We start from the raw sequence: 27,280 nt of genomic DNA, 5'->3' as shown, positions 1-27,280 counted from the left end.
ATGGTAGAGTAAACCCCTCATTGACAATGGAGTAAGACATGGACTAGAGGAAAAAAGGAGTAAGATACATTTTGAGCACTTGCCTTTCTTCTCTTCTTTTTGTTTCTTTTGATTAGAAACTACAATGACATTTATTGTACAAACTATGATTTCAGAGGAAGATTTTTCTCCTGTGGGCTGTGTCATTAGTATTGTGGAGTGATGCTAAAGAAGTAACAGAGAGAGATTCATGGAAAGTGGAGTGGGGGTTGTGTTCCAGTTACCAATTGCCGCATAACATTAAAAAAAACCCTGCATTTTATTATGATCACAATTCTGTAGGTCAATAATTCACAGACAGCCTGTCTCTCCTTCAATATATTTAAAGCCTCAGCTAGAGTGGCCTGAACAGCTAGAGATGTTTGGGATGGCTGGGATCCTGGAATGTTTAAATTGCTCATTCTCTCACTCATCTGGCACCTGGGCTGGGATGGCTGAGCAGCTGGGGAAAGGGTGGTTTCCCTTTTTCTCCATACAATCCCTCCACATGGCTACCTTGGGCTTCCTTATGGAAGGCTCAATGTTTCAGGGTTTTTCCATGGTACTTGGCTTCCCACAGATCTAGAGTTCAAGAAAAGGGAAACAAAACTGCTGGTTCTCTTAAGAGTTAGGCCCAGAACTGGCAAGTATCACTTCTGGCATATTCTATTTGTCACAGCAATCAGAGGCCAGCCCAGATTCAAAGGACTCCATAGCTTCCACCTTTTGATGGGGGAACAGCATACAAGCGTAAGGAAGGGAGGAAGTGGTGGTAGTGGGCACTTTGGAGACAAGCTGCCACAAACCATAAGACAATTTTTAGTTTACATAGTTTTGTAGATACTCATGTAATTTTAAATAGATGATATTCTATTATTTTTATAGGTCAAAAAAATCCATGGATTAAAAAAATGTGTGTTTTAATGTGTGGAGAGTCAATTTCAGACGTAAATTCAGAAGAAGCTGGAACACAGAACGTTGTATTAGACTCTGGAATAGTCTCCATAGGAAAAAAAAATAGTAGAGACCAATTGCCTGAGTCACTTTAAACTAGACTGGGAAAAAAATATGCAGTAGGGATCAGTGTTGCATTGGCACGGAGGTGCTATTGGTCTTTTTAACTCCAAATATCTATGATGTGTTGCAATATTTGTATTCTTTTGTGGCCGATAAAACTGTGTCATAAAGTTCACTGAACTGTTAACAGTGTGTGTCCATTTTGGGGATTATATCCAAGCATGTGACCTGGTCCCTGCGATGCTATTGAACTGCATAATCTATCACCCGAGGCAATTTGTTGGTGCGTTAAAGGAAGTTAAGTACGTCGCAGCTGCGAAACTCCTCTAAGCAGAACACTTCATCCTCTTCTGTGAAAAAAAGTGCAGAAATTCTTTCATCAGGCTATTTGCAAGTCCCTTGCTCCTCCATGTCAGCTGCCCTTGGCTGCAAGATAACCATAAAACATTTACTGCAAAGCCATGAAGAATCCATATGTCCATTTGATGTGTCAGGCCACCAAGAAGCCAGAGCTTGTGGGGTAGCATAAGGATATCTGAAGGTGACACATGCTGTCAGTTGATGAACAGAGATACAGAAGGGGATTCTGGCAGCCTCTATCTTGGCCTTGACAACTTGTGATGGTGACCAGGTGGGGTGTGTTATCTTAATAGTCTGGAGCTCTTGTGAATTATTTGCTGATAGATGTAAACAGCTGTTATTCTTGGTAATGGAAAGCAATTAGAAACATCTGTACTCTTGGCTATGAGTAATGCCTCCTATCCTCACTGCTCCCAAGTGCCAATTGGAAATAACTACATCATCGGGATGGTGTTGGCAATTCTACACTGCATTATGGGCTGATGATTAGTACTGAGCTGTGAAGAACAAGAGGTGAAGTGCGGAGGAAAGAGCTTTTACCTGGGATTTACAAAGCGAGAGGGAAACTTACTGCTTTATCTGTGCAACAGAAGGCGAGCACTGTGGCTTTGGAAAAGGTACATTTGCATCAATTTCGGAGCTATCTCAGTATAAAAAGTTACCAGTTCCTAAGGGAAACAATGTTGATTTGTTCATTTGACAAGTCTAACATAGAGATTAAGCATGGGCTATGAAGTCGGACTACGCAAATTTGCATCCTAGCCCTGCTACTTGTGTGACTTTGGGCAAGTTGCTTAACCTCTCTTAGCTTCAGTTTCTTCATCTATAAAATGGATATAATACCTACTCTGTAGCATGGCTATGAGAATCAAATGCATTAGTTAGATGAAAAGTGCTTGGAACAGCGCACAGAGAATAACGAGTACCCAGCCGTTCTCAGCTATTGTTATTGTTATTGAACATCCACTGTGTGTTTGGCACTGGTAGGCTTGGACAGCACATTCAAGATGGCTACTCTCCTAGTGATCACAACTTAGTGTAATATTCATAAGAGTATCTAATCGAAAGCCAAGTGCACAGAAGAAACTTAACATAGTTTATTTTCCTTTTCTTTTGCTTTCCAGGGAAAAAGCTACGTGCTAGTTTCCCAAAGACTAAAAACTAGGACCTATGATGAGTCCTGGATCCTGCTGCAGGTCCTACTTGTTGATGGTTTGAAAGAAATATGAATCTGTAAGTTACCTTTGGGGTAGATTAAAGTTACTTAGAAGAATTTTGTTGCTAGATCTGTTGAGTAATTATATTCTAATACTTATTCTCACTACACAAGAGATTCCTATAGATTTCTTCTTTCTGATGCTCAAGTTACACAGTACACACACCACACACATTGCCAAGTTGAAATATAGTACCATCTATATGCCTCATCATTTGGAAAAAATAGAGACCAAGTTCTGCCCCTGTATATAGTTGTCTTAGTATATAGCTTCATGATGGAGATCGCTGAGGAAGATAAATATTTGTCATTGGGAGATGTGATCAAGAGTTTGAGGGGCTGGCCCCGTGGACGAGTGGTTAAGTTCGCGTGCTCCGCTGCAGGCGTCCCAGTGTTTCGTTGGTTCGAATCCTGGGCGCGGACATGGCACTGCTCGTCAGACCACGCTGAGGCAGCGTCCCACATACCACAACTAGAAGAACCCACAACGAGAAATATACAACTATGTACTGGGGGGCTTTGGGGAGAAAAAGGAAAAAATAAAATCTTTAAAAAAAAAAAGAGTTTGAATGAATCCTGTCATAAGAAAGGGGAAAATCAAGGCAATTTTTTTTCCCTACAAGTTGAGTATCATTTTAGGAATGATAACCTATCTGACGGAGACTTTGTCTTGGACTAAGACAATATTTTCACTCATTCATTTAACAAATATATAATCAGCTCCTCTTTCCTGTCATATATATACTAGGAAAATGAATAAGAGTAAAACCTTGCAAAGTTACAATGCACGTTCACATTTTTAGGCACATTCTATTGATTTAGAATTTATATTTGATGTTTGTGTGAAAATAGTGGACTATCTTGAAATATAAGTGTGCAGTCAAAATCTAGAATTATGAAAATAGATCAGCATTCTAATTTGCTATAGACAAGGATTATAAAATTGAGATGTTTGAAAACCAATGGAAAGGAGAAGTGAAAGGATTTCAATAAAAATCAGAAAACCCTCAGAGCTAGGTGAGTTAGGACTTACAAGAATATGCTGTAAGCAACATGCTCAATTTACAGTGAGTCTGGCATTCTGGATACCAACAAATGCTTGTTAATTTAACTATGTTTAAGAATCTCACAATATAGAGGGAGGGGACTTTATTCAAATGAAAACTTAATCACCTTGACAATGCGTTTGATATTTTAAAAGGATTAGAATATTTTAGTGCTTTTGTTGTTGTTGTTGTTGTTGCTAAAAGTCCTTACACGTCTTGCTCAATTGCTCACATGAAAGGAAGGCATGGATTCTGCTATTCCCATTTATCAGCTATAGAAACTAGACTGACAGCATGTAATCCATTTTGTAGTAATTCATTAAAATAAAAATGACTTTCGATCTTCTGCGTCCTATTTGGAAGGCTTGCTCTTTTGAATTTCTTCTTGCTTGCAAGTAGAATGCATTTAAAATGCAAAGGTTGACTAGAAAAGACAGTAAAAGTCAATGGAGACTGGTAAGTCCTCAAAAACATGTCTTCACCACCATGAAGAATGAGACAAGCATATGACATCGTAAGAGTGGTTGAGAATGAACTCTCACCAGATATCTGGGAGTAACTTATTTGCACACTTCTCTAGAAGGAGTTTGGCCAGTAGAAGCTTCCCTTTCTTTTGTTTCCATTTTCCTGGACTCCCCATGACTATCTACCCTACCAACCTCAACTTGAACCACATGCAGTTAAGCACTTCTGGGGGCTCACATGTTTTCTTTGACTTCTCTCCTCTCCAATGCCTTATTTTTGTTCCTTGTCTCCCACTTGGACTCTTGCAGTAACCCTGTTTCTTTTCTCGTCCCCTTCAGATTCATCTTCCACTCAGTTGTCAGTGACCAGCCAGTGAACATCTGATAATGCTGTATTATTTCTTAAACACGTCATATTAGTTCACGTTGCCAAAAAAAGAAGGTTCAAGTTTCCTAATTTGTCATACAATTTGTCATGCCCTTAATTACCAAGTTTCTACTTCTTCAATCCCATCTCTCACTTTCTCTGTTTTGAAATTTGTTCTTGAAACTGATTATAATCCTCCTGCATGTATGGCTTTGTCATACTGCTCTCTTTGATGACAATGCCTTGTTCATATTTCTTTGCTTGAAAAACTCCTAGATAATCCTATGGACTGTTTCTCCAGAGTTATCTCTGCCAGGAAGCCCTCTGGACTACTCAGGGCATAGTAGTGGTGTTTTCCTTGTGCTATTTCTTCAGCTTATCCCTACCATTCATATTTTCATTGTTTTTAAATTATCTGTTTGAGGTCTAGATTGTGAGATATATGAAAGCTGAAAATCACATCTTACTGGTATTTGCATCCTTAACAGCCTCTATAGTAGGTCCTCAATAAATATTGTTTGATGATTAAAATACCAATGATGATTATTATAACAGTAATGTATATTGGTTACTTACTTTGTCTAGGCACTGAACTAAGTGTTTTTCGTGAATTCTCTCACTTAATTTTCCTAGCAAATCTAGGGGATACATACTACATTTATTCTCATTTACCAATTGAGAAACTGAGGCTTAGAGTGAATATGAAACTGGCTTTAGGTCACACAGTTAGTGAGTGGTAGAGCCAGGGTTTTAACACACATCTAATTGGCTCTCTGAACTGAACTAAATTTTGCCTATATTCTGGGTTCTCTAGTTAGCCCTGCAGTTTGCTTGGTATGTAACCTGGGGAGTATGATTCCTCCAATGCTATTTCCTCTTCTAGAAAGGAGAACAATAATGTCTTCTCTCTGTACACAAAATGGTTGTTATGTCTCAATTAGCTCAATGTCCCTAATCCTTTCCCACTCGTGAACAGGGCTAGAGGGACCCTATAAACTGCTCCCTGCATCTCAGTTCTAAGATCTTACAAAACGCCTCCTGGCTTCACCTTTCCGTTGCCTACTCCATTTGGACTTGATGCTACAAACTGTCCTGGTAGTTGCTGAGCCTACTGAGCCATAGGATGCTCTTTTGTATTTCTCATCCATTCACTCTTTTAACAAATATGTATCAAGTACTTACTATGTTCCAGACACTGTTATAGAGACTTGGGGTACATCAGGGAACAAAGGGCAAAATATCTGATCTTGATGAGTATATATTATAGTGAGAATGACAAACAATAAAAACAAACATAAAAACTGACTTAATTATATAGTAGACTAGAAAGTGAAGCTGTGGGTATTTCAACTCCAGGTCATCACTTTGCTACAATGGCCAAACTTGGTTCTGAGAACCCAGTGCTGACCAGAGTTTCTGAGCCTCCGTGTGTGCCTAAGAGAGTATTTTGGATAAAGGACATGATCAAATAAGTTAATAAATGTGAAATGTATTGAAACCTGTTTTATATCTGATTATCTTAGAATCACATTGCCTTGCAAGGTTTTAGCTAGCAAGCTGTTAGAGGAGATAACCCAGGACTTCTCAGGTAATAAGAAATACCCCCGGCCTTCCTGCCTAAATCAAGTCCCTGGCGCCCTTGGTGGGGAATGGGGGTCCAGTGGCAGAAGACAACAAACATAAAAGATATGTTCTGAGAGATATGTCCATTTCCTCTCAGACAACCAGTGCCAGGAAATGTTCATGGACCTTTTTCAACCAGGGATATAAGAGAAATTCTAAAGGTACAATAGTTCTGCTCCACAAGGAGCCCACAACTGAGCGTTTTCTTGGGAATTTAGAACATTTACATAAAAATAGAAGAATTTCAATGAAAGAAGGCAATGCTAAGTGCCAAATGTCAGGTGTAAATAACTTCTGTAGAAGTTCCCAGAAAAAAGTGATGATTGAAATTTCAGGCAACTTGTAGAGGCTCCAGGGAGACAGTGAGGCTCGAACTGGACCTTAAAAAGAGGCTAGTGTGTAGGAAGTAAAATGCAGTTAGGGAAAGAAAGCTAGGAGAACGGGCAACTGAGATAGGGGTGAAAGAATCCTGGACTTGGGGTTGAATTTCTTTTTGAGTTTCAACTCTTCTGCCTACTAACTACCAGACACTGGGCAAACCTCTTAACATTTCTGAACCTTGGATTCATACTCTTGCTTTCACAGTGCAATTGTGAGGAATATATGGGATCATGGCATGTAAAAATTAACTAGTTTAAAGAATTATACAAATATAGGCTATTACTTTTATAATGGGTGTCAATAGTTTTTGCTTTTCCAGCATGCATTTTTCCCTTTCCTTATAAGAACACTCCAATTTTGTTTTAGGAGTTATCCTTCTTTCTCTAGAAACCATGCCTTCTCCTAGCTAAGGGGTGGGTGTGCAGCCCAGGCCGGGTTCATATATATGCTATTTCCCTGGGATTTGACTCTTGAGAAGAAGAGTGACACAAGGATAAAAAGTTGTTAACACTGACTCTCTCTGGTATTAGGACCCCAAGATACTGTCTTCAGGTCCTATAACTTAGGATTTACTGTAGTTCTTATCCTTTCTGCCTTTCTGAATTTTTGTTTTTGTGTTTTTTTGTTTACTTCCAGCTTTTCCTTGGATTCGATAAGATGTCCCATATCCTTCTGATAACTTTATTTTCTCTGTTAAGTTTTCCAGAGTCAGTTTCTGTTTCTTGTAACTGGAGAATCCTGACTAATAAAGGACCTTTAGGGGACACTGAAGAATTTGAAGGCAAAGGAGGTATCTTTCATTTTTGTATGTATCTAGCAATAGTACTGGCTCTAATACATGCACTTAGTAAATGTTGGCTGAAATAAAACATGTGTGCATGGACTGGACTGAGTAGAAGTGTTCCTATGATATAAGGAAGAAAGGTAATGTAAAGCAATTTATGGGGACTACACTCAGGAAGGCCTTGAAGGACAAATCCAATTCTTGATTATTTGGCAAATGAGAGACCTTGAAAGCTTTTTATCCTGAGTTGCAAAGTGTGATGGGTAAGGGGTGATGTAGGAAGAGCAGTGTTTTAAAAAGATTAATTAGACAAGCAGGGAAGAAACTAACACTCATCAGTGCCTTCCAGGCTCTGGTCCAAATGCTTCCCATGAATTACCGTGGGAAATTCACCAATTCCTCACAAAAGTCTATGAGATGAGTACCATAATTATTCCCATTATATAGATGAGAAAACAGAGACACAAACTGGCCAAATAATTTACCCAAGGTCAAACAGCTAGAAAGTGGTAGAGCTAGGATTGAAAACCCAGGTAGTCTGACTGAATAACCTATGCTTTAACCATTAGGCTGTTCTGCCTCCATAGTATAGCTATGCAGACGGGGAGAAGAAAGACTTTTCAAGGAGGCAGTAAAGAATGTGAGTCATAAGGATCTAGGCTAGAGTGGTAGCTGCAGGAATAAGGAGGACTAGATAAATAAATAAATAGCATAAAGTAAGATTGTCAGGTCTTGGCCTCACTGGATGTGGGCTGATTTTGGGGAAGAATGGAAAGGCCACTAATTAGTTAATTAGTAATTTATCCATTAATTCCATAAAGATTTATTGAGCATCTACCAAATGTCATGCACTATTCCACATGCTAGGGATGCCATGGTGAACAAGGCAGACAAGTTCTTTGTTGTCATGTAATACACATTCTACTAGGAAGGAACTGACCATAAACAAATAAACAAACAAAAAATATCAGGTAGCAATAAGTGTTATCATGAAAATAAAAGAGTAAATTGATAGAGAGGGATTAGGGATTAGGATTACATACACTGAATGCTCCAGAAAGGCCTCTCTGAGGAACTGACACATACACAGAGATCAGAATGATGGGAAGGAACCAACCATCTAAAGATATGGAGGCAAGTGTCTCAGCAGAAGCACCAGCAAGTACAAAAGCCCAGAGGAAAGAATGGGAGGGTCATGCTTGAGGAACCCAAGTAAGGCAAGTGTGTGTGGGGCGTGGTGGGCAAAGAGCATAGAGAGGTGAAGACAGAGCAGTAAACAGAGCCCACTTTGTACAGGGCTCTGGATGCCAGGGTTAGGGGTTTTAATTTGGGAAGTTTAAATAGAGCAGGTACGTGATATAAATTCTGTCTTAAAGAAGGTCACTCTGGCTAACGTGTGACAAAGGAATTGTAGTATAACAAGAGCAGAAGCCAAGCAATATGTTAGGAGACAATAGTAGCTGTCCAGTTTGTAGCTATAGAGGTGGAGTTCATGGGTTCAGGAGATATTTGGGAAGTAGAATTAATAAGATTTGCTGATGGATTAGATATAGGATGGAGAGGAAAGGAAACAATTTCTAAATATTTGCTTGAGCAACTAGGTAGATTGTGGTGCTATATAGTGATATGTTAAAAAACAAGGTGGAGACACTTTTTCAGGTCTTGGAAATTTTGTTTGGGCCATGTTAATGAGATGAATATTAGAAATTCAAATGGAAATATCTAGAGGTCAGTTGGATCTAAAAGTCAATTTGTGGTAAAGTTCAAGGCTAGAGAAATAAATCTCTGGAATCACTGGAAATATGGATATTCTTTAAAGTCATGGTACTGAATGAAATCACCTAAAGAAAAGGTGTAAAGAAGGGAAAGAGCCCCAACTCCAAACTCTGAGGCTTTCCAATATTGAGGTCTCCCAGAGAATAAGAAGCCAGCAAAGGAATGGGTAGTAGTGACAAGGGAAAAACCAGCAGAGTGAAGTATCTTAGAGCCAAAGACAGAGAGACTTTCCAGGAGGACAGAATGGTCCAGTGCTGCTGAGAAATCTATGAAGATGAGAACAGAAATGTTCACTGTTGATTGTGAAAACATGTAAATCACTGGTGATCTTTTTCTGTGTGTGTGTGAGGAAGATTGGCCCTGAGCTAACATCTGTGCCAATCTTCCTCTATTTTGTATGTGGGACACCACCACAGCATGGCTTAATGAGTGGTGCGTAGGTCCACACCTGGGATCCGAACCTGTTAACCCTAGGCTGCCAAAGCAGAGCACACAAACTTAACCACTATGCCACCTAGGCCTGGGGCCAGCCTGTCATTGGTGATCTTAATGTGCAATTTCAGTGGATGGTGGGGCAGAGGGCCTACTGGAATAGGATGAGGAGGAAATGGGAGGTGATGTAATAGATGCAGAGATTACAGACAACTTTGTAAAGAAATTTTACTGTGAAGGGGATAATGCAACGGGGTAGCAGAGAGTAGAATGTTAAGGAGATTTTTTTTAATGCACAGAACTAAAGGTTCTTTGTCTGTTAATGAGAATGATCCAATGGAGAGGGGAAAGTCGATAATGTAGTATGAAGACAATCTTATTTGCGGGAGGAAATTTTTTGAGGATCCAGGGGCTGATATGTGTAGGGTGCAGTAGAGACTTGACTTTTGATAGGAAGGGCCTGTCTTTCATTAAAATAGACAGGAAGGCAGAAATTAAAGTTAGACATTCAGGTAAATTGATAGATTTAGTGTTGGGACGATAAGGGAGTTTCTGTCTCATTGCTTCTCTCTTAATCAGAAAAGCTGAGGCAAGACTTCAAGTCTGGGTGACTGGGAAAATGAGGAAACAAATCCCAAAGAAATAGAAAATTACCATGTGTGTATGGAGACTTCACAGGATATATAGAGATGAGCAGAGGACTTAAAACAGCCCTATAGATAGTCACTTCACCTGTCTGTGATAAGCAGTGGCCTTACTGGCTATCCATATCTTTCAAATGGTGGAAGTTGGGGAGGGGATACATAGTTTTGCAAATTCCTAAAAGGTATATTTAATGTAAGGACTAGAAAATTGTTTATAATGGTATATTTCATTTCTTGGTGGAACCAGACAAGCATATAAGTAAATTTTTAATCCCCGATTATGTTCATTGGAATTGTATTTTTTACTTACCTGTGCGTTCCATTAACTGCCACAGAGCCTAGCGCCCTTAACAAATATTTGTTGAATGAATGAATGAATGAAGTGATTTGAAGAACTTAGAAGTAAGGAATTACATTTTTCCAAGAAGGTGGGGTCGTACATGAAAGAAACAAAGGTTTCATAGATGTAATGCTTTGTCTCTAAGTTTAAAAACAAGAGTTCAGTTGAGAGGGAGCAGAGCTAAGGTAGAAGCTCTTAGGAAATTGAATTAGACTTTTATCTAGCTCTGGAAATTACTAATCAGAGTAATTTAAAAGGCTCCAGAGAAGGTTTTGACCCAGGTTACAATTCCATGTCCCTTTCCTGACAGTAGTATCCCACCAAAGTCAATACTAAACCATAGCTCTTGAGTAGTGGAAAGTAATATGAATTACTATAAAGAGGCCTTGTTAACGAAGTGTCTTTCTATTTCGTTCCTAAATAGGATTCTGAGTGTCACAGAGTATCTTTTTCTGTGGGATGGCATAAATTTTGATATCTCTTTCTCTCAATCAAGTCTAATTGAAGAGTATCATGTTTATGATGTGAAAAAATATCTACAAATAATCACCATAGGTAACAACAGTGTAGTTGTTGTATTTTCTTGAAGAATCGTGAATGACTTTAAGAATGTGCAAATTGAATATTAAACTATTGGTTAGGAGGTAGGTGACCAGTTTAGTAAATTCTTTGAAAGAGTGTTTGTCGATGTTTTAGTAGGGTGCATTTAAAATCGGTTGGATGTTACACTGATAGCTTTTGCAGCATTGGGCAGAACCAGTAGATGGTGGTCTTAAGTTGCAAGTTGCTTTTACAGTAGCACCTGTCAGCATGTGAGATAACTCCTGCTCTCCACAAAATGTCAAAATTCACTTTCCATTCATCAGATGCTGTAAATTGGAAGAAGATGGCACAAGAGAGCATTCTGAGGTGACATGTTAACTGTTGTTTATTTTTCCAAAAGCATAATTTTCTTTAAAAAAACAGAAAATTCATTACGCAGCCCTCTAAAATCATGCAATGCTTCTATCAGAATATGATATAAATGGCTTTATCCATTGTTTATCTTTTCTTCAAGAATGAGAGATTTTTAATTTCTTAATTAGAATGCTGTCTGTTAGAATTCTGAAAAACCAAGACGAACTCTAAGCTGCAATACCTAAATAAGATATCCACCTAACACTCTCTATTGTTAAATGCACTTTAGAGATTCAATTGCAAGAGTATTACAATACCTTGTAATTATGCAGACTGACTAGAATTAAAGACTTTGGAAATTAATTTTGAGTTGAAATATTAAATTAAGTAGAATGTTTTATCATAATGGCATAATTTAAAACTAACTAAAAATAGCATTAATAATAATCACGATCACTCTCCTTTCATTAAAAGAAGAGATTTAGCACTAAATTATAAAATGATCAAATTTATGGTGCACAAGTTAGTAAAGATTTTGTAGTAGTGTAAATCATGCTACATGATTTCTGTCCAGTGACTATAGCAAATTAGTCACTATAGTAAATTTTAGAGGATGTTAATAATACAAACACTTCAGTGTTGGAAGCTTTGGTAGAATGACACTGCATGCATCCTTGGGCATTCAAATATTCCATTTTTTTTCTCCCAGCAGTGTATTATATAACTGCCATGGGTAGTAGCAGGGATGGACAAATACACTTTGAACAAAAGAAAAGGGTAAGTCTTTTATTTTTGTAAGCCAACAATTTATGAGAAGTGATTTCTGCTTCCAAACATTAACCTTTGGCCTCCTTCTATCAACAGTCTTCTGATTTTAATCTGAAATTCTACTGTCTGTGTTCTAAGCAGAACATACGTTGCTCATTTTCTTTAGTAATTCTCAGATCAACTCAATTTAACTCTACAAACCAAAAAAGGCAAGAAATGATTTGCTTTTAAACTTATTTAAAATTATCCTATATATCTATGTATATGCACATGAATTTTTTTCATAATTGAATAACTTGTACCAATAAATCAGTTGTGAAATTAGTAAGTAACCTAAAATAGAAAGCAAATATACCGGCCTCTTGAGTGATGAGGGTGGGGTTGGTGATAGGTGAAGGGGGCTTTGCTTTGTTTACTTTATATGTTCTTAAGGAAAATTTTTGTAGATGTTCTAAAGAATACATATGCTATAGATTTGTCTGTGTTTAATACCTTTGAATGTTTCCTTCCTTTTAGCCATGGATATGGTCTTTAGTACCTGATCCATATTTTAGAAAGTTATCATATCTGAGAATCTCAAAAGTCATGAGATATTGCAACTGATTGGTACATGCTGTGACTCACTCAAATCACTCTTTAGAACTTTATTTCTGGCCTAAGTCTATCAATGTTTTGTGGGGGTTTTGTACTACAAAGACTATGTATTATACACCTGTTAATATGTAATGGAAGTTTTAGAAAATTGTGGAGAAATAAGTCATCACACCAGATTTACCATTATGGATTAGTTTCTGAGAATGTTAGAATCTTTTTGGACCAAGAATGCTGAATTTAGGGTAAACTAGCCACTTGTTACTTTATTTTTACATAGTAACATTTTGACCATGAGTTTGTCCCATGTCTTTAGCATTACCCAAATCATTCTGGCAAATGAGAATACATATTGCAATAGAAAATTCTTATTAAATATGTGGATTGAAGCTGGTGTGGTGCCAACCCAGGTAGTGCATGCTCCCTCACAGAGCTGTGGACTGTCATTAACAAGAGGCTAGTTATTAATGATCACACATCCTTCGTGATTTATTTAGCATGTTCATAACGCTTTCTAAAGTGATAAGTGGATGAAATCAACTCTATTGGGATATCTATAGTCTCAAAGACACTATAGCTTAAGATAATTTTATATATGTTTTTCCTTTACATTAATTCAACAGCCGGGATATTCAGTAGAGAACTGCGTATATCATATTGAGACATTTAACTAGACTCAGGAGTCAAACAGACATCTGAAAACATCTATCGACTCATTAGTATTGTTTCAGTAACTGCTTTGGCTTTTATATAACTCAGGAAATAGGAAATCATAACATCGTAAATAGTGTTAAACTGAACCTATCGATGTAGCCAGAGCAATTTTAAGCCAATCATTTCTCATTAGGCTAATGCTAGTAAAGTTTCTTATTCAGATAAGTTTTTTTTCCCTTTTTTCTTCTTTCGGCTATTCAGTGGCCAATGAGGTGTAATAAGTTTTAGCAAATTGGGGCTGAGGTCTCTTAGGTTAGCTTTATTCTTTGCTGTAAATTACAGCAGCTTTATAACTGCTTAACACAGCTCTTGAATCAAGAAATGTCATACTTGAATTTTTTTGTTCAGGCTGAATGACTGGCATTAAAGAGAGAGAGAATGAGTGAGACAGAAAGCGAGAGAGAGAGAAGCACACAAGCTCCTAGAATTCAGGATTAAAACTGCTGCTTTCAGATTGTCAAACTGATTTATATTTTAACTGTTGAGCAGCTGAAGTGGCAACTGAATAGAATTTTAATATACTAGCAGCTTCCCGTATTTTTTCTCTTCGCAGATTATAGTTTGGCAAATTGTTAAGTTTTTGAATTGCACTCTGTGTACCTTCTGTTGACATTGAATTCGACTTTGTATTTTATTTTGGACTTCAGGCTCAAAACAATGAGGCATGGCTTAGATTACTTGCTTTTCAGACTTCGAATCTGTTATTTTAAGCAGAAGAAAGCCAGTCACTGCTATAAGAAGGACCCTCACTTATTAAGCAGCAGGCTTACATAAGAAGAGGCTGTGACAACAAGAAGCGTATTGGTGTAGACGTACCTCGTCTCTTACCTGCTTTCAGTAGGTCAGCAAATGTACCTTGTTTGCTGTTTTCCTCATTGACAGTTCATTACAAAATGAGGTAGGTTATTTTTTTTTCTGACTACATTAGCAAAAACAGAGAAGTAATTAATACATAAAGTACCAAATATGAAATATTACTCTGCACAGAGGCATTTCACACTTCACTGATTTCATGAGTAGGCCAGAGGTGCCAGAACAATAATTAATATGTTGTAAGGGAAAAATTATTATGCAAGGTCAGCAGCATTTGAAGACTTTACAAAGAAGAGGGATTAAAAGATATTATGAAACTATTTATTAAATAGTGCTTAAAATTGGGTTTTAAGTGAATATTTGAAGAAATATAAAATTTTTCTATGAGAAATTAGTAGGAATTTTTCATCACTGAAAGTATGCCTCTTTATGCAATGCATAATGTATATAAATATATTGACTTTTGGGGAAATGTGAATAAATATGTGTAGGTAAGTATGAGTGGACTTATGCTTGAGTATACGGACATCATTATTTCTGAATTTTCAATGAAATGGTAAAATTTAAAACTCAAGCAAATTCATTTATATTATTTATTTATGTTTTTTTTTAAGATTTTTTTTTTTCCTTTTTCTCCCCAAAGTCCCCTGGTACATGGTTGTATATTCTTAGTTGTCGGTCCTTCTAGTTGTGGCATGTGGGACGCTGCCTCAGCGTGGCTGGATGAGCAGTGCCATGTCTGCGCCCAGGATCCAAACCTAGGAAACACGGGGCCGCCTGCAGCAGAGCACGCGAACTTAACCACTTGGCCACAGGGCCGGCCCCTCATTTATATTATTTTTAAATTACTAACCAATACATATTTTGCCAAAAATAATTTAAATCTCAGAAAAGCAAAAAGAAAAACTCCAAAATCAAATCAGCCATAATCGTACTGTGTTGATATAAAGATGTTAATATTTTGGTGTGTATCCTTTTAATGTTTTTTCTCTAGGAAATGTATTTTGTTAATGGGATACTATAATGTTTTTCAGTGTGCTTTTTCATTTACTATGTGATTATTTCTTTAGGTCATTCAGTATTTTTCTACAATATTTTTAATGACTGCATAATGCTTCCTTAGATATATCATAATGTCTTTAAACAGACTTCTGTAGTTGGGCATACAGATGGTTTCCAATTTTTAACAAGTTGAAATGAACATCATTAGTGCTATCTTGATCATGCCTTTTGGACATATCTCTAGAAATGGAATTCTGAAGCCTTTGACACTTATTGCCAAAATGTTTTCTGGAAAGGTCATCTCAGTTTACTCCTGACACAGCGTCTGTTTCAAATTCATTCTCGATTGTGATTATAAAGCTCTTCTCTGCTCTGATGTCATGTGGCAAGTAATGGATTTTCCAGGATTAATTGAAGATGATTGAGAGAAAATCTCTTGAAAGAATTTCAAAAGCAAAGTATTTCCAGTGATTATCTTAATCCTAAAATGAGCAAGATCATTTAATATCATATTTTTACCCAAATTGAAAACTACTAGTAGCTCTTCTTTGTTGAGCACGTACCATGTATCAGTGATAACTTCACAGCAGCTCTGTGGGCTTCACGTCAACTGTATCCTATTTTATCCTCACAATTACCCTGTGAAATAAGTTTTTTATGCTCCTTTTAAAAATGAGGAAGCTGAAACTCAGATAATTTATCAATCATTTTCCTAAGGTCACAGAGCTTCTTGGTGGAGAGCTAGGATTTGCATCTAGAACAATCTGATTCAAAAGATCATATTTCAGCTACAGTAGAAAACAGGGAAAATCTTAAACTTGTGATTCTGAAAATATTGTATTTTAAAACAGCACAGATTTATTTGCAACCACTTTTTATCTCAACTTATTGTCATTTTGGTATTATGATTGGAGGTATCTTCTTGGAAAAACTATGGATTTTTACCACCTGGACCTGTGCTAGGAAACAGTGGGTCTCATTTCTCAAACATGAGGTGCTAGGAAGGCTGGTGCCAGGTTGGCAGAGCAGGTTCTCATCCTTCCTCAGTGCATGTGGCTCTTTGGTGTTGGAGGCTGCCACTAGCCCTCTCATTTTCTCTCCTCTACTCGCTGGAGTCCTTGGAGAGTTTGCCTTTCTTAACCCCCTTTTTGTGAGTGAATTTAAGGTGATATAAAGAAGGAGAAAGCCGGAAAACTGAGAGCCAGGGCAATGTTAGATCTTCCTGGGAAGGTTTCCTTGGCACCAAGACCTTGTTTTGAAATTGGACCAGAGGGGATATGATGTCTCTGATAAGATGTCTCTCTGGTGACACAGTTCTGGGAGGGCTAGGATGGGGAGGTGGGAAGAAGGTATGTTGCAGACAATATTGAACCCAAACGTAATGGGAGTTGGTAAAGGGAAAGGAAGGGGGTATTCTCTATTCTAGATAGGCAGCTGAACAGAGTAACATAATGAGGGCCAGAAATTGTCCTATTGTGGCATTCCAAATGCATACTGAGCCTCTGTCCTACTCATTATGAATCTTTATCCTTTCCTCTCCCTCCACTCCCTCTCTCATCAGCAGGCTAAAGAGAGGATACATCTCTAGCTTGAGCTTGGGGCTTTTTGGCACTAAGCTTGATTGTCTCGGTTTCCTCTTGGCAGATTTAAATTGTTAGAGAAATGAAACTCGTTTGAAAACAGTAGGCCCTGGCAGGCACTCTCCCAGGCATCGCCCAGGACTCCAGGAACAGTTGTCGACTTGCTGCATGGCATTTGTCTAGGTTTGGTTTGATCTTATTCTCAGATCCCATATGGTAAGAAATAATTCAGTTTTAAAGTTTCTTGTGTTTTATGGTTGTGAGGATTGAGGTCAGAAGAGGGAGAAAGGTTGCTGCATATGGAGTTTGCAGATTTTTTTATACTGGAACTAAGATTTAACGAAGATGGGAGATGAAGAGTAAAAATTCTCTTATTTGCATGAACATGAGACAAAGCTGAACAGGACATTTTTTATTTTCTCTGAATGTAAATCTTTATGTGACTGTGATGTCCTTAATTTTAAGATACTTCTACTACTATGGAAGTATAACAATACTAACAACTAATATGCATATATGGTATTCACATATTTACTCAGTTTGAAAAAAATAATTTTACTATATAAATGAAGAAACATAAGAAAATAGTACCATTTCTAGTAGCATTAGTTCTAATACAATCAGTTATTCAAATTTTTGGCTTACTTTACAAGAGTATGTACAACACTATATAAACAATCTAGCAGTGGGTAATAATATGCTTAGAGGTTCTGATGAGACATTTTCCAGCATATTTATATATTTTTCTTTAGACTTCTAATAGGACAGTTTATTAGTAAATAATTGGAATAAAAACTCTCCAAAAAACTTGGGAAAAGTTTATAGAAATGTGTAACTTTTATAACCAATTTCTAGTGAAACCAATACTGCTATTTAATTATGTAATTACAAATTTCATCTTCCTTCCTCTATCTTCATACAACCATGTGGGAAAAGAAATGAACACTTAACAGCTGGAGCTGTGAACACAGAATGGATTTCAGAGCAACTAAATGTGTATGCTCCTCCAAAGAACATTTTAAGCATCATAAATAGCCAGTGTTTTAAACCACTAAATCTCATCTTTACTACCTCTATTTATTTTGGCCGCTCCACCATCATTCCTCTTTGACACAATCTCTTTGTCTCATTTCAGAATCTCAAAGGGACAAACACCAGTCCCATTTCAAAGACTCACTTTAATATATGCACAATGATACACGCAAAACTCTTAATGAAAGCTTTCTGTATTTGGTAGTTCATGGAGTTAAAATAAGTTATCACCTCACGTCTCAAACCTGATTTTTGACCTGGATTTATTCCTTACATATCTGACCATCTATTTTGGTTAACCCAGGTTTAGTAGAAGCTATAACAGAGTAGACTAAACCAGGGGTAGAGGACAAATCTGATTAAATCTAACAATTTGTGCATCTGTGTCTGACTTTCATCACTTCTTATGATTGTATATAAAGTACCTGCTGTTGAATGGGGGATTAAGCCCATTCCAATTATTGATGCTTTTTAACTTTACAGATGTCAAAGGCATTCCTTCAGACCTGTTCATTTCCAGAGCAAGGCTTTTCCAGATGGGAATTAGAAAGCAAGATTTGACAAAATCTGCTTCTCTATTACTCAATACAAAGGAGTATTACAGTAACGCTTCCATTTCTGCTAATCCATTCATTTCAGGTTTGATTTACCTTTTTTGCCTTGATCTAAAATCTCTGTGGCTTTATAGGATTATATATTGCTATATTCAGGTTTTGAATGAATCACAGTGTATGCATTTTAATATGATTTCTCTGATTCCAAAGCCAGGATTAACCTGTTGTTTTTGATTAAAAAGATTTTATGTTTAGATTTTAGAGGAAGAGTGTTAAATTTCTCTAGTTATTTACTGATTTCCTTCTTTCTAACTGGACAGGAATTATATTTGTTGGGTATGTTGGTGGAAGAAAGGAAAAAAGAAAGCATAATTTCATAAGGAATTTAAAATATTAATATTCAACATAAACTGTTACATATATAAGAGTGAAAGTTTCCTTAGCACTGAGTTTTGTATTCCCTATGTTGACATCTTGCTAAGCTGACTACTGAAGTAGACCTCATTTGTTCCACAGTAAAGAGAAATATTGATGACTGGTTAGGTCATAGAAATTGGATGTAAGAAAATTGGTTACTTCAGTGCTTAAAAATCAAAGGGAGAGACTCTGCTCTTCCCTCCTGTAGTGCTGACTTTTTTTGGTTCTGCTAGAGTAGTTATGGGAAGTAGGAGGATGCAGTAGCAGTTCCTGATAATATTTTAAGGAACATTAAATAGTATATTAGGGATGGGCCTGGTGGTGCAGCGGTTAAGTTCGCACGTTCTGCTTCTTGGCAGCCTGGGGTTCACCAGTTCGGATCCTGGGTGCAGACACGGCACCACTTGGCAAGCCATGCTGTGGCAGGTGTCCCACATACAAAGTAGAGGAAGATGGGCATGGATGTTAGCTCAGGGCCAGTCTTCCTCAGCAAAAAAGAGGAGGATTGGCAGCAGATGTTAGCTTAAGGCTTATCTCCCCCCCCCAAAAAAAGTATATTAAATAATGTTAACATTAGAACATAGAAATAACAAAGGAACATCAAATAGTATATTAATAGCAAAACTTCAGAGATGCTTAGAATGTGGCAGGCACTGTTCTAAATCCTTTACAAGTATCAACTCAGTTAATCCTCACACCTTATGAGGTTGATACCATTATTTCCACTACATAGATAAGGAAACTAGTGTACCGAGAGGTGAAGAAAATTGTTCAAGCTTAGAAGACTGTCTGGCAGGACCATGCTCCAAACCTAGGAGATGTGGCTGCAGTCCTTGCGCTTAACCACCGCACTAGTTATGTTGACGTGGGCATACAACTAGTTTCTGGCCTACCAGGAAATTATGTAAAATAAATTTAACTCAATCTAATAAGAATTTGGTAAAGAACAAATGAGAAACTGAATAAACAACTGATATTTTCTCTCCTCCACAAGCTCCCTTTTTTAATGTAGAAATTCCAGAATGTGGATTCCACATTTCTAGATTTTAAGCACAGCTCATGTGCCAAGCTGCTAAGATGTTATCCTGGGACCCATTAGCCCTTTGGACTCATTACCATGTAGTTTCCCTTTGGTGTCACCTTACACTTGGGGAATAGAAATATAGGATAAAGAAGAATTTAGTCATGAAAACTAGACTCAAACAATTGATCAATGTTTGTGGAGGGCAGATACTGATTTTCCTCAATCAGTGGTTGGGGAAGGGTTGAAGTTTATGTATACATTGCTAAAAAAGGGTAGAGACAATACACCACCAAATTGAATTTTGGCAAGTTGAAAAGGGACTGTTTACAGACATGTCTAAATGCAAACTAGCAAGTAACCATTGTTTATTAAAGTGAATTTCATTTAATCTTTGAAATTTCTGATGTTTACTAGGAAAGATCCCTTTCTTTTGTTTCTATCTGATGACTTCACTCAGATCACTCTCTGTGACCCTTTTACCCAATTTCTTATAAAGAAATCACATGTTACTCTCTATCCTTAATGAAAGAGGATTTTAAATTTAAATGTGCACATTTCAATGTATCTGAAAAGTAAAAATGAAGCTGAAGTGAGACGTGATCCAGTTTTCTAGGGATACACAGTTCGTGCAGTCTTGTTTATTTTCGGCTAGATTCTGCACTCCACAGGAAAAAGCTTCACATTGACTGTTTTTTTTTATAATCTGACCCCCACACCCCATTCCCCATGACCTCACCCCATTCTATAGCGATGTCAGTGATGTGCATATAGTAAGTGCTTAATAAATATTTGCTGTATGAACAAATTCAGCTGAAACTATTTCAGAGATTATTTTTTAAACAATAAAGGGACCCATAGGTTTGAAACAGGGTTGGAGTGTAAATCAACCATCTGTCTCCAGGTCTCTGATTTTGACTTATTCCAAGCAGTACTTGGCCATAAAGTGAACAGGTATGTCAGCGCATCTTCTCCTGTCGAACGGGCTCAAAAGGTGTCATGAAAAAGAAGGTGAGGGTGGAACTTGCTTTCTGGCTGCTTGCTTTGCCTTTCAAGCACTAACTGAGCTGCAGCATAAGGTGTGAAATTAGGACAAATGTTCCAAGTCCTAGAAAACGAGTATTTTATTTAACTCCATCCTGCTTAGGAAATCTGTTTCAGGATTATAGGCTTCCAGGAGAGACTGGTGACTAAGGAGTGTTTAGGTTGAACTGGATAATCTTTGACAATGAAATCTAAAACAAATGATGCAAAGAAGCAACTTTGACAATGATACTCATAACAGTATTTCAGAGTTTAGTTTCAGACACATAAGGAAGGCCAACTAGAATAAGCGTAAACTCTCAGGAATTAGTTTATTGTCTAAAACCATAGGCTCCCCAATGTTAAACACTGGGAATCTGCGTTATTGCAATTTTCCAGGTGCCCTGGATAAATTCAAAGTTTTCAAGGACTAGGAAAGAGGCAGCCGGGTTAGATAGCGTAGAGAGGAGGGAGCAAGAGAAACAATGTTTGAAATGTTAGATATTCTATGAATAATATATATAATCTTCAGTTGTAAAAGATCTTTCTTGTTCAATCAAAAGTGACAGCTTAGAAAAACTAGATAGTCAAGGATAAAGTATTATGCTTCTCATAATATTTTGTATCTCCATCATTGATAAAGTAATGCAGAACAGATTGAATTATTACAACCATCAACTCTTCTTATTGATTTAATATAAAATAAATAATTTGTTCTTCTGCTCTGAGTCTTGTATTCCTCTGAGAGATAACATGTCTTTAAATTATTGGATTAGCTGAAGCCTCTAGTTGCTTGTATTCAGTCTTGAACTGAGCTAATATTTATAGACTGAGTCTTAAAAGCCACTTTTAAAAGAGATCCCTTTTGCTTTTTTGCTATTTGAAATTTCTTTCCTTCACTTAACCAAAATTCCTCCTTCTGAAATTAATTCATTTTGTATAACTCTATGTAGAAGTAGAAATAGCTATATATTGAATCCTTTATTATATGGCAGGCAGTGTTTTGAGTGCTTAATATTAACTCACTTAATCTTCACAATAATGTCACGAGAAATGTTCCTAACTATCCCCATTTTACAGATGAGGAAACTAAGGCACAGAGAAGTTAAGCTACTTACCCAGGGACACACAGCTTATAAGCTGTGAAGCCAGGCTTCAACTTCTGGACACCATCTTTTTAACCAATGAGCTACAATCCATTCCTTGAGAGAGAGGATAATGTATTGTTCATCTTTGTAGTCCCAGACTTTGGCACTCCGTGCCTAGTACTTAGTAGGTACTTACCAAACATTTGTAAAACTGAACACTTTTGAGCTCTAGAATGTCCTTCCCTTCATTTCATTTCAGTTTCCCTCTCTGCTGCCAGATCCACATCTTGTCCCTTCTTATCTGGGTAAGAGCTCCTCATTAATTTCCCCCATTCAACCTTCATTGATACCAGTTTTGGACTTTGCATTTCATTCCCTTGCTCAAAAATCTACCATGGATCCTCATTACTTCTGAACTCTTGTGTCTGGCATTCAAGGCTCTCTGTTCTTTGTTCTAGCCTATCTTAATTCTTATCTCCCACAGCCCTGCACACACATTCAGTATATTAAATTGTACACTCAGTGTTGTCATGGAATGCCCCATGATTTCACATTACCCTCATCCATAGACTCTTGGATGCTTTTCCTCTGCTCTTGTGTGTTCCTGAGATTCTAACCCCCATTGAATCTCCATCTATGATTAAGGCTATGGATTTTTCAAGGCTCCAATCATATGTTAACACTTCAGTAACATGTCATCCACTGACATCATTTGATGATATTTTTCTCCCTCTTTTGAATTCTTATAGTACTTTATAACTTTCTGCTTTATATTAAATACATTTCCTTCTTACTAGGGTATAAACCTCTTGAGAGCAAGGATTATATCCTACTCATCCTGCTAAGAACTGACACTGAAATAAACAAGAAAATTCATGGGTGTAATTACGTCTCCTCAGGCAAGGGAAACAAAAGAAAAAATTAGCAAATGGGACTACATCAAACTGAAAAGCTTCTGTACAGCAAAGGAAACCATCAACAAAACAAAAAGACAACCTACTGATTGGGAGAAGATATTTGCAAATCATATACCCAACAAGAGGTTAATATCTAAAATATATAAAGAACTCATTCAACTCAAGAACAAAAAAACAAATGATCTGACTGAAGAATGGGCAGAGGTTGGGGCTGGCCCCATGGCCTAGTGGTTAAGTTCAGGGCGCTCTGCTTCAGCGGCCCAGGTTCAGTTCCCAGACATGGACCTATATCATTCATTGGCAGCCATGCTGTGGTGGTGACCCACATACAAAATAGAGGAAGATAGATGTTAGCTTAGGGTTAATCTTCCTCAAGCAAAAAGAGGAAGATTGGCAACAGATGTTAGCTCAAGGCGCATCTTCCTCAGGGGGAAAAAAAATGGGCAGAGGATCTGAACAGACATTTTTCCAAAGAAGACATACAGATGTACAACAGACATATGAAAAGATGTTCAACATCTTTAATTATTAGTGAAATGTAAATCAAAACCACAATGAGATATCACCTCACACCTGTTGGGATCCCTATTATCAAAAAGACAAGAAATACGCGTTGAAGAGGATGGGGAGAAATGGAGACCCTTGTACACTGCTGTTGGGAATTTAAATTGGTGCACCCACTATGAAAAATGGTATTTTTTCCTCAAAAAATTAAAAATAGAACTACCATATGATTCAGCAATTCCACTTCTGAGGATTTATCCAGAGAACACAAGAACGCTAATTCAAAAAGATATATGCACCTCTATGCTCATTAAAGAATTATTTATAATAGCCAAGATTTGGAAATAACCTAAGTGCCCATAGACGGATGAATGGATAAAGAAGATGTGGTATATATATATATATATATATATAGTGGAATACTATTAAGCCATAAAAAAAATGAAATCTTGCCATTTGTGACAACATGGAGGGAACTTGAGGGTATTATGCTAAGTGAAATAAGTCAGATGAAGAAACAAATACCATATGATTTCTCTCATATGTGGAAGATAAAACAACAACAAACATATAGCTACAGAGAATAGATCGGTGGTTACCAGAAGAGAAGGGTCATCAGAAGGGAGGGCGAAGGGGATAAATGGGCAGGTTTGTACTGTGATGGATGGAAACTAGACTTTTGGTGGTGAACACAGTGTAGTGTACACACAAGTCAAAATATAATGATGTATACTTGAAATTTATATAATATTATAAACCAACGTTACCTCAATAAAAAAAAATCCATGGATGTCACTGTCAGACTATCACCAAATAGTCATCATTTTTCTTTCCTGAGGTCTATTTTGAGAAATTTGCTATCACAGAATCATTATCCTCATAGCAGGAAGAGACCTTTGCAATGATTTCCTGACCTGCCTTATTTTACCAATAAGAAAACTGAAGCATGGAGAGGTTAATAGACTTCCCAAATGCCAGTGCCTAATCTTCATGATGGCTTATCCTGAGCCCTGTCATCTGTGTAATGTTGACTCACTACATTTTTGAAAAATGAAAAAATATTATAACAGGTAGAGGACTTTGGAAGTTTCCAGATGGCATCAGGCTATCTTTTCATAGACCCTTCAATGATTTGTCCAGCAAAAAGAGACTGAAATGTGTGGTAAGAGTATTAAGGCCTCAATGTTGTAACTGTGGTTTGAATTTTTAACCAAACTCTCACTAAGGTTTTTATAGAAATTGGTTATAAAAAAACCACTTCCTTATGTTGAATCTTGCTTTAGACTTTAACTTTTCTTGATATCCATTATATCGGTTGATACTCCTTCCCCCTAAAAAGCAAGACAAGAACTGTCAGATATCTTGGATAGATATTGTTTCCCATTTTATGGGTAAAGAGTCTCAAAGGAAGTAACTCTGTCAATATTAGGATTGTGGCCTTCGCCAAGACGTTAGCCAGGAGGGATTGGGCCCTCAGAACATGGATACAGGGCATCCTGCTTCCTCAGCAGAGGGTAACTCTAACCTCTTGATGTGACTCTGTGATATCTCAGGTGTAATTTTATTAAAAGGAAACTGCAGGTGACAGGTGCTAGTAAGTCTGAAGTCAAGGCTGCAGAACCAGCTACCACTGCCAACGAGCCGTGGCTTGGTGCAGCCTCGTTTCCCCATGCACTTTCAGGTGATGGAGATGTCGTGCTTTAACGTGTCCAGTTATGCCACTAATGGCAATCTGTTGTACCTTCTTAAATGAGGCATCGATGCCCACAGGAGCAAGCACTCCCAGACACTGAAAGAGTAGAACTATTTTTGGAAGTTGTGGTAATGACATGGAATGACACTGAGAACTGCTTCTCTTTAAAAATTCAGGCAGATGATTTTTCTAAGGTGTGGTGCAAATTACTTGCTTGTATTTGTATGTGGAAAGAAAGAATGGCTACAGAGGGAGCAATACAATGAAACTTGGTTTTATACCTTGCTGTATACTTCAAAACACCTTTCAGCACAAAGAACCTTTCAAGTTAAAACCCAAACTTCTCACACTGGTATTCAAGGTGCCCCTACAATCTGGCCTACCTACCTTGCCATTTCTGTCACTTGTTCCCTTCACATCCCACCTGCTCCAGTCAACACAGGCTGCTCAGTGTGCTTACGACATGCTGATTCAGCAAAATTCAAATAAACAAACATTTGTTTGGTGTCCGCCATATGCTTGGAATTTTACTAGAAACTATAGAGGAAAGGAGGAGAAGTCATTGCTTCTGGCCTCAAGTAATTGGAAATCTAGTGGGAAAGACAATCAAGTACATAAATGAATCTGATGTAAGGTAGAATTAGCAATGGGGAGGGCAAAATGTGGAAAGGTAAATTGGGATTATATGAGGACGTTAAAGAGGGAGAGAGAGAGAAAGAGAGAGAGAGAGAGTGTGTGTGTGTGTGTGCGCGCGTTTAAAGCAGTGGGAGTCCCTAAAAGGTTTGGAACAGGGAGTGAAGGATCAGAACGTGAGGTGGGCATTATGAAGGATAAAATGGAGAGACAGATATTAAAATTAGGGAAGCCATACTATAAGTAAGTTGTAATAGCAGCTCATGTGGGGTCTGATAAGGGCCTAAAACATAATCACTGGCTGCAGAAGTGAGATGGAAGGGGTGGAGTTCAATAACACTGCAAGAAAAATGCCATCATATTGCAGTGGTTAAGTATGTGAATTCCAGACTCAGACATGGTTTGCATGTTGTCTCTGCCATTTATTAGCTTTGTTATCTTAAATGAATTCATAAACTGCCCCATGCATCACAATCCTCACCAACAAAGTAAAATTATCTTGGAACCCATAGCAGAAGTGTGTTTTGAGTTCAAAGGAAATAATCCTTGTCTTGCCTGGCACAGAGTAAGCACTCAATAAATGTTAACTAGTAATGCTATTTTGGATGAGTTTTAAGGAAGATGGCTGAAGAATTTGATCAGAATATCTTCCCCCAACTTCTTATTTTTGAAGAATTTCTTTGCACTTCCTCTCTGCCTTATGGGAATCTGCCCGTCTTCTCTGCACTTCCTGTGAAGAGTTCCTTGAACAGTCCTGTGCGCAGTCATCTCTCCTGTGTCTGAGTTCCTAAAATACTGATTATCTGTACTAATCATTAGACACTTATTCTATGCCCCACTATGCTGTTAAATATTTTGTTTCCTTCCTTATTTCAATTAATTTACAAGTTCCTTACAGGTTGGTTCTATTTCTTATATTACTTTGTATCCTCCGTTGTACCTGTATCAGCTTGCACATTTGACCATGATAAAAATTTGTTGGTAGATTGATATGATTAATATGTCAATTCCTCTTTACCAGATTCAAGTAAATTATAATGCAGATTAACCAGAGAAAGCAACATCACTTCTGGCTCATTTCTTGGTTCTAGAACCCACTTCTAGATCCTCTGCGCAGGGTCTTTAAGAGGACCATAAAATAAGTTAAGAATATTCCTGCACAGATTGGTGATAAAGGCTGGACACAAGTTGAAAAGCAGAAGAGCTTCAACCTGGGGCCTGGCAGGTACAAGGGCTCCAGCGCCTGAGGACAAAGCAGGAAGCAGGTGACTCTAGGGACCATCCTATGATAACCCACAGTGAATACCTGAATTTGATTCAACTTTAGGGCAAAGGTACCCTTTTCAACAGTAGCTAAATTTCATTCCACAATTTACTGTATTCTAAAAGAGGCTTAAAATTAATTTGCCTGGAATGGGAGGCAGTCTCACTTTAAGCAGTCTCTAATTTCTTGGAAAAATGGCAGATGCTAAGATGCTTCTGTAGCAGAACTAGAAAAAATTAAAGATTGGCTGAACTAATTTCCTCTCAATCTATTGAGTTGGTCTATTTGGCCTTGTATTATA

The 27,280-nt window shown here is 37.6% G+C and overlaps 1 long non-coding RNA gene across 1 annotated transcript in view; it reads left to right on the top strand.

Annotated features, from left to right (window-relative positions):
- Positions 1 to 18,468, top strand: part of LOC111772875 (uncharacterized) — a 310,896-nt gene extending 292,428 nt beyond the window's left edge. The window contains exons 13-19 of the long non-coding RNA XR_011437075.1: positions 1,814 to 2,012; positions 2,520 to 2,628; positions 7,191 to 7,282; positions 11,335 to 11,377; positions 12,075 to 12,142; positions 14,086 to 14,336; positions 18,349 to 18,468. This is a non-coding gene — a long non-coding RNA (uncharacterized lncRNA). The remainder of the gene's footprint in view (positions 1 to 1,813; positions 2,013 to 2,519; positions 2,629 to 7,190; positions 7,283 to 11,334; positions 11,378 to 12,074; positions 12,143 to 14,085; positions 14,337 to 18,348) is intronic.
- Positions 18,469 to 27,280: the final 8,812 nt, after the last annotated feature.

The sequence above is a fragment of the Equus caballus genome, chromosome 3, assembly GCF_041296265.1.
Source record: "Equus caballus isolate H_3958 breed thoroughbred chromosome 3, TB-T2T, whole genome shotgun sequence".
Taxonomy (NCBI): domain Eukaryota; kingdom Metazoa; phylum Chordata; class Mammalia; order Perissodactyla; family Equidae; genus Equus; species Equus caballus.
The sequence above is the reverse complement of the archived record's forward strand: the minus strand, read 5'-3'. Positions and strand labels throughout refer to the sequence as shown.